We start from the raw sequence: 6,467 nt of genomic DNA on the forward strand, positions 1-6,467 counted from the left end.
ACAAATATAACCATCTCCCTCCTCTGTACATGTCCAAACCATCTCAATCTAGCCTCTCTGTCCTTGTCCCCAAAACAGCCAACCTGAGCTGTCCCCCTGATGTCCTCGTTCCTGATCCTGTCCATCCTCGTCACTCCTACAGAGAACCTCAACATATTCATCTCCGCTACCTGCATCTCTGCCTCATGTGTTTTCCTCACTGCTACAGTCTCTACCCCATACAGCAGAGCTGTTCTCACTACTGCCTTCTACACCTTTTCTTTGATTCTTGCTGACACTCCTCTGTCACACAACACTCCTGAAACTTTTCTCCACCCACTCCAACCCGCCTGTACTCGCCTCTTTACTTTTTTTCCACACTCCCTGTCACACTGGACGGTTGACCCAAAATTCTTAAACTCCATGATGGACAATTTCTGACCATCTGTAGGTTTCAGCAGAAATCCAGATCCATCAGAACAAGTTTTCCCACAGTTCACCTGTCCATTGTTAGTGAGTCTGTGCCCACGGAGGAATAAGCTTTCTGTTCATGGCCTTCAGAAATGGAACCTGATGTAGTCTTCTGCTGTTGTAGTCCAACCACCTCATGGTTTGATGTAGACCCAGACAGTATGACACCAGATGTATTGCAGTAAAATTGGGACTGAATTACATCCTGCAACACCTGGATAAATCAGGGACTTATGTGAGGATCGTTTTTGTAGACTTCAGTTTGGCCTTTAACACCATCATTCCAACACTCCTCCAGACCAAACTAACACAGCTCTCTGTTCCTATCTCTATCTGTCAGTGGATCACCTTCCAAACAGCCGCTCCCCCAACACTGGTGCCCCTCAAGGTTGTGTTCTCTCCTCACTGCTCTTCTCTCTGTACACCAACGACTGCACCTCTAATGACAGTACAGTCAAACTCCTGAAGTTTACGGACGACACTACAGCCATCGGCCTGTACAACAAAGGATGCATCAGACATCAGAAGACTACAGAGAACAGTTCGGACTGCTGAGTGGATTATTGGTGAACCCCTGCCCACCCTTCAAGAACAGTATATTTGAGGAAAAGAGCTCAGAAATTCTGGATCTTTCACATCCAAGACATCCTCTTTTTAAACTTTTATCATCTGGCCAGCACTACAGAGTCCCAAATACCAGCACAACCAGGCACAAGAACAGTTTCCAATCTACCTCATAAACAGTTATATGTTCCCCCCATTACGTAATAATCTTACGTTTACTTGTTACCACCTCCATCCTAGTACATCCGTGCATCTCATTCTATTCTATTCCAATCTGTCAACTATAGCCCAACTGTACATAAAATTTATAACTTTCTCAATTTATTTTTTTCTGCTTTTCTACTCACAACACTACAGAGTGTTTATGTAAGTTAATGTAACCTTTCGTCAGGTCTGGCTGGTCTCCACTGACCTCTAGCATCAACAATGTGTTTCTGTCCACAGAACTGATGCTCACTAGATGGTTGGTTTAAAATCCTAGGAGATCAGCCGTTATAGAAATACATTTTTTTCCATTTTGATGGCACACTGAATTTAAAATGTAATTCACAGAATAAACAATAATGCAGCACAATATTTGTGCTTGTTGTTTGTGAAACTGATGAAAAAGCTACACCGCAGACACGGTGCATTCAAATTCATCTGGGTGTTGCTGCAGCCAATATTCAAACCTCTGAAGTCTTTCAATGCAAACTAGAAGCTGAGACACGTGCCATGTTTCCCTGAAGTAGCCAGACTCAAGCGCCACAAACAGCAGATTAATCTATTAATGTATTTTTGACTGGAGTTGTTAGGTTCTACAGATCTACAGCTATGCAAATAAAAGTATTTGATGTATAAATGACTGTAACAATCATTCAGTCAGAGCCAAAAGCATCATCCATATCATTAGAGAAATCTTGACTGCCCCCAAAACAGTGCAACCTTTATTCCACTCCGCCCTCTGCCTCCACATTGTAGAGAGAGAGAAAAAAAAGCACAAATAAAAGCCCATGCTTTTCAACCAATAGCTCATTTGCATCTTTTTAGTTTGCCTTGTGTTGCATCTCAGGAAAAAAATCATGCATTTTCTTTGCCGTTTTATTTTTTACATTTTCCTTTATTTAATTTGAAATGTAAACATGATGGTATCTTTGATTTCACTGCAAAGTGAGGCTTGATCCAAGACAAAAACATACGAATGTGTAGCCTTACTGCCTCAAAGCTCCAGGATCCAGAGTTGAGGTCTGTGAATGTCTGTGTGACATTTCTGTGCATGTTCTCCCCCATGTCCACATAAGTTTCCTCCCAACTCCCAGAAAACATGCCAACATGCACACAGATAAATATAAACTACCCCAAGGTGTGAGTGTATATAAATGTGTGTGTGTGTGTGTAAATTATGTCCAGCAATAGACTGTTATTAGTTCACTGGTACTAGTATGGTTACTATATAAAATAGACTGGTGTTTCTAAAAGTGAAAGAAAGCTTTTTATTGCTATTATGGAGCAAGTCCGAGCACTCGGCTCAGCTCACCAACAAGAGCCGACTCTTTTGACTCCTAAATGACTCCTTGGGTAAACTATACCCTTTAAAAAAGTAAAAGTATAAAGTTAAGTAAAACTATAAAAAATGTGCTTGTTATGAAATGTATATAAATGTAGACAAGGCAACGTGTTACCTATTTGCTCCGTAAAAAAAGAAAGAAAGAAAACATCTTTTCGTTGTATTAAATAGCTTTTCAAAAAAAAATAAAATGCTGTGCCAAGATTCACTCGACCCAATTAGATAAATAAGAAAATATGAATGCAGAATAGTTTTTTTTTTCAGGATTAAATGTTTACAGCTCTTTAGATATGCGAGTCGACACCTTTACGAATGACACATCTTATGGTTCAGCACTGTTCGGTTTGCGACACCGGATGTTAAGAAATGATACAAAATCCGGCAGGTCGTTAGCAAACTAGCATTAGACTCCTCATAGTGAAGACTAAAGGAACAATATAAAGGATTACAGTTACACTTAATCTGAATTGTTTTACTTGTCTTTCAGAAAGTTATAAAATTTCACTGTCAAGTGAGCTGAAGTTATTCCTTAGCGATTTATCATCGTATTCCTGCGTTATTGTGCGGTTAGCTGTGTCCATGACAACACAAACTACCTGACCGTGCTCAAAAATACAAGATTTTTATTAAAATGTTGATTAAAACAATCAGGTTAATCATTTTACTCACTAATTCACAGGTGTCCGGTTAGATATCTAAGGTTGCATTCATTCCTGCTGCCAAACTTTCGGTATTTTGAAAATACAGGTGCCGGCTGAGAAAGCAATGTCTTCTGGAGTTTGTAGTTTCAATTGTCATTACAGTTTAACGTGGAGCAGGTATAAAAGACTACAATTCCCATAGAAAGTGCATCGAAGTCACTGTGTTTACATATTACCGTATAGACCACCATATAAGAGCAATAAAATTTAGTTGCAAGGATTACACTTAAAATCCCAGCATGCACTTGTGGTCTCCTCTGTCATCTCCTTAGTGAAAGAAACGTTTAATGACTTACTGCTTAATTAATATACATTGATTGTGACTGTACTTTTATATATTAAATTTCAATTCAATTTTTCAATTCAAGTTTATTTGTATAGCGCTTTTTACAATGGGCTTTGTCTCAAAGCAGCTTTACAGAACATAAACATAGAACAGAAGGTAAACATAAAGAGAAATATAGAGAATTAATGTAGTAAAAATTCAAGATACACAGTATACAGTTCAGTGTGTATGTATGTATGTATGTATATGTATTTATCCCCAATGAGCAAGTCTGAGGTGACTCAGACAGCAGTGGCAAGGAAAAACTCCCTTAAATTGGTAAAGGAAGAAACCTTGAGAGGAACCAGATTCAAAGGGGAACCCATCCTCATATGGGTGACACTGGGAGTGTGATTACAAATATACAGTCAAACAATTGTTGAATTGGTGTAAAGGTCACATGGAGTTCAGATCTCATCTTGGTATCATAGAGTCCAACTGGAGCTGGTAGATCTGTAGATGTCTCAGGATTCTCAGAGTCAGCCTCATCTCAGTGGAGGTCCAAAATCTTCACCGCACGGAAGATGATCGGAGCTGGTACAATGTCTGGATGCTTTGGGATGGGTGTGAAAGGGAAAACCGGAAAACCTGTGAAAGCAGTGTAGAGGGATTAACATATCTGCTGTTCATGAAAATGTGCAAGTCTGATGTAATGGTGCATAATTTTATGGGATGTATTATGTGTGTGTGTATGCCTGCCTAAAGCGATGAGTTTTTAATCTGCTTTTGAACTGGGAAAGTGTGTCTGAGCCCCAAACACTATCAGGAAGACTGTTCCAAAGTTTGGGAGCTAAATAAGAAAATGCTCTACCACTTTTAGTAGACTTAGATATTCTGGGAACTACCAGAAGTCCTGAGTTTTGTGATCTCAGAGAGTGTGAAGGATTGTAACGTGTTAGAACACTAGTTAGATACATGGGAGCTAAACCATTAACTGCCTTGTATGTAAGTAGCAGCAGTTTGTAATCAATTCTAAACTTAACAGGTAGCCAGTGTAGAGATGATAAAATTGGGGTTATATGGTCATACTTTCTTGTCCTAGTGAGAACTCTGGCAGCTGCATTTTGGACTAACTGTAACCTATTTATTAAAGATGCAGGACAACCACCTAGTAACGCATTACAATTGTCCAGTCTAGAGGTCATGAAGGCATGAACTAGCTTCTCAGCATCAGAGACCGACAGGATGTTTCTCAGCTTGGCAGTATTTCTAAGGTGAAAGAAGGCTGTTTTTGTGGTATGGGCGATATGATTTCAAAAGACAGGTTGCTGTCTAATATAACACCCAGGTCTTTCACTGTCGAGCTACTAGTAACAGTACATCCCTATAAATGGAAGTTGAATTGTGAGAGTTTCTGTGTACTGGTTTTTGGACCTATAAGTAGTATTTCTGTCTTATCAGAGTTTAACAACAGAAAGTTGCAGCTCATCCAGTCTTTTATCTCTCTAAGGCATTGAGTTAATTTGGACACTTTGGCTATTTCATCTGGTTTTGATGAGATATATAACAGTGTGTCATCAGCATAACAATGGAAACTAATCCCATGTCTTCTAATAATGATCCCTAATGGAAGCATGTATATCGAGAAAAGCAGAGGTCCTAGAACTGATCCTTGAGGGACCCCATGATTAACTGGTAGTAAACTGGAGGATTCACCATTTAATTCAACAAAATGGTATCAGTCAGACAGGTAGGATCTAAACCAACTTAAAGCCTGTAGATGAATACCTGTGTAATTTTGTAAGCAATCTAGAAGAATGTTGTGATCTATAGTGTTCTAAGCACTAAGGTCAAGTAGAACTAATAGTGTACTTTGTGTAATAGTGTAATACTTTGTCCGAAGCTAGGAACAAGTCGTTTGTGACTTTCACAAGTGCAGTTCCTGTGCTATGATGGGGCCTGAAACCTGACTGAAACGCTTCGAGGATATTGTTCTCCTGTAAGAAGGAGCTCAGTTGAATAGACACAACCTTTTCAAGTATTTTGGACATAAACGGAAGGTGTGAGATAGGTCTGTAATTTGATAGTTCATTAGGATCTAAATTAGTTTTTTTGATGAGTGGCCTAATGACTGCCAACTTGAAAGACTTAGGGACGTAACCTAAAGATAACGAGGAGTTAATAATATAAAGAAGAGGCTCACCAGCTTTATGTAACACTTCTTTCAGTAATTTAGTTGTAATGTGGTCTAGTGAACAAGTTGTTGATTTAGCTGTAGTAATGAGCTTATCTAACTCTTCTTGTCCTGTACTTGTAAAGCACTGTAGCTGTGAGTGTAGCACTTTAGGTGAGACTGGGTCACTAGTTGCTCTCATATGTTGAGCGTCACCTATTTTATTTCTGATACTTTTGATTTTATCAGTGAAGAATCTCATATAATCCTTACTACTAAACTGTAATGGAATAGTGTGTTCAGATTTCTGTTTTTTTGTTAATCTAGCCACTGTGTTAAATAAAAACCTGGGATTGTTCTGGTTATTTCCTATGAGTTTGCTCAGGTGCTCAGCTCTGGCAGCTTTTAGAGCCTGTCTATAGCTGGACATGCGCTCCTTACACGCAATTCTAAAAACCTCTAATTTAGTTTTTCTCCACTTTCGCTCGAGGTTACAGGTTTCTCTCTAGAGGGTGTGGGTGTGACTATTATACCATAAACTCGTCACAACTCATGTAACATAGTCATGATGGTGCAATAACTTGATGTTATGATGTCACACACAAACACACAGTGGCAGTATGGTGGTGCGGTACAGGGTTTCATCCTGAGACTGGGTTTCTTCCTGTGTCAAGTATTGCACGTTTTGCGCATGTTTGCAAAAAAAGTCAGCCCTGTTATGGCTGAATTTGAATAACCATATTGTAACACAGACATAAAAACCCTGAG

At 39.2% G+C, this 6,467-nt stretch overlaps 1 protein-coding gene across 3 annotated transcripts in view; it reads right to left on the reverse strand.

Annotated features, from left to right (window-relative positions):
- The window catches only part of acp6 (acid phosphatase 6, lysophosphatidic), a 27,488-nt gene extending 24,103 nt beyond the window's left edge, over positions 1 to 3,385 (reverse strand). For 2 of the 3 annotated variants that reach the window (XM_047814768.1, XM_027143613.2), the window contains exon 1: positions 3,230 to 3,385. The gene's annotated coding sequence lies outside the window, so the exon portion shown is untranslated. Of the gene's footprint in view, positions 1 to 2,675; positions 2,844 to 3,229 lie in introns of those variants that run through there. The other variant, XM_047814769.1, reaches the window with a different exon arrangement.
- Positions 3,386 to 6,467: the final 3,082 nt, after the last annotated feature.

The sequence above is a fragment of the Tachysurus fulvidraco genome, chromosome 6 (assembly GCF_022655615.1).
Source record: "Tachysurus fulvidraco isolate hzauxx_2018 chromosome 6, HZAU_PFXX_2.0, whole genome shotgun sequence".
NCBI classification, from domain to species: Eukaryota; Metazoa; Chordata; class Actinopteri; order Siluriformes; family Bagridae; genus Tachysurus; species Tachysurus fulvidraco.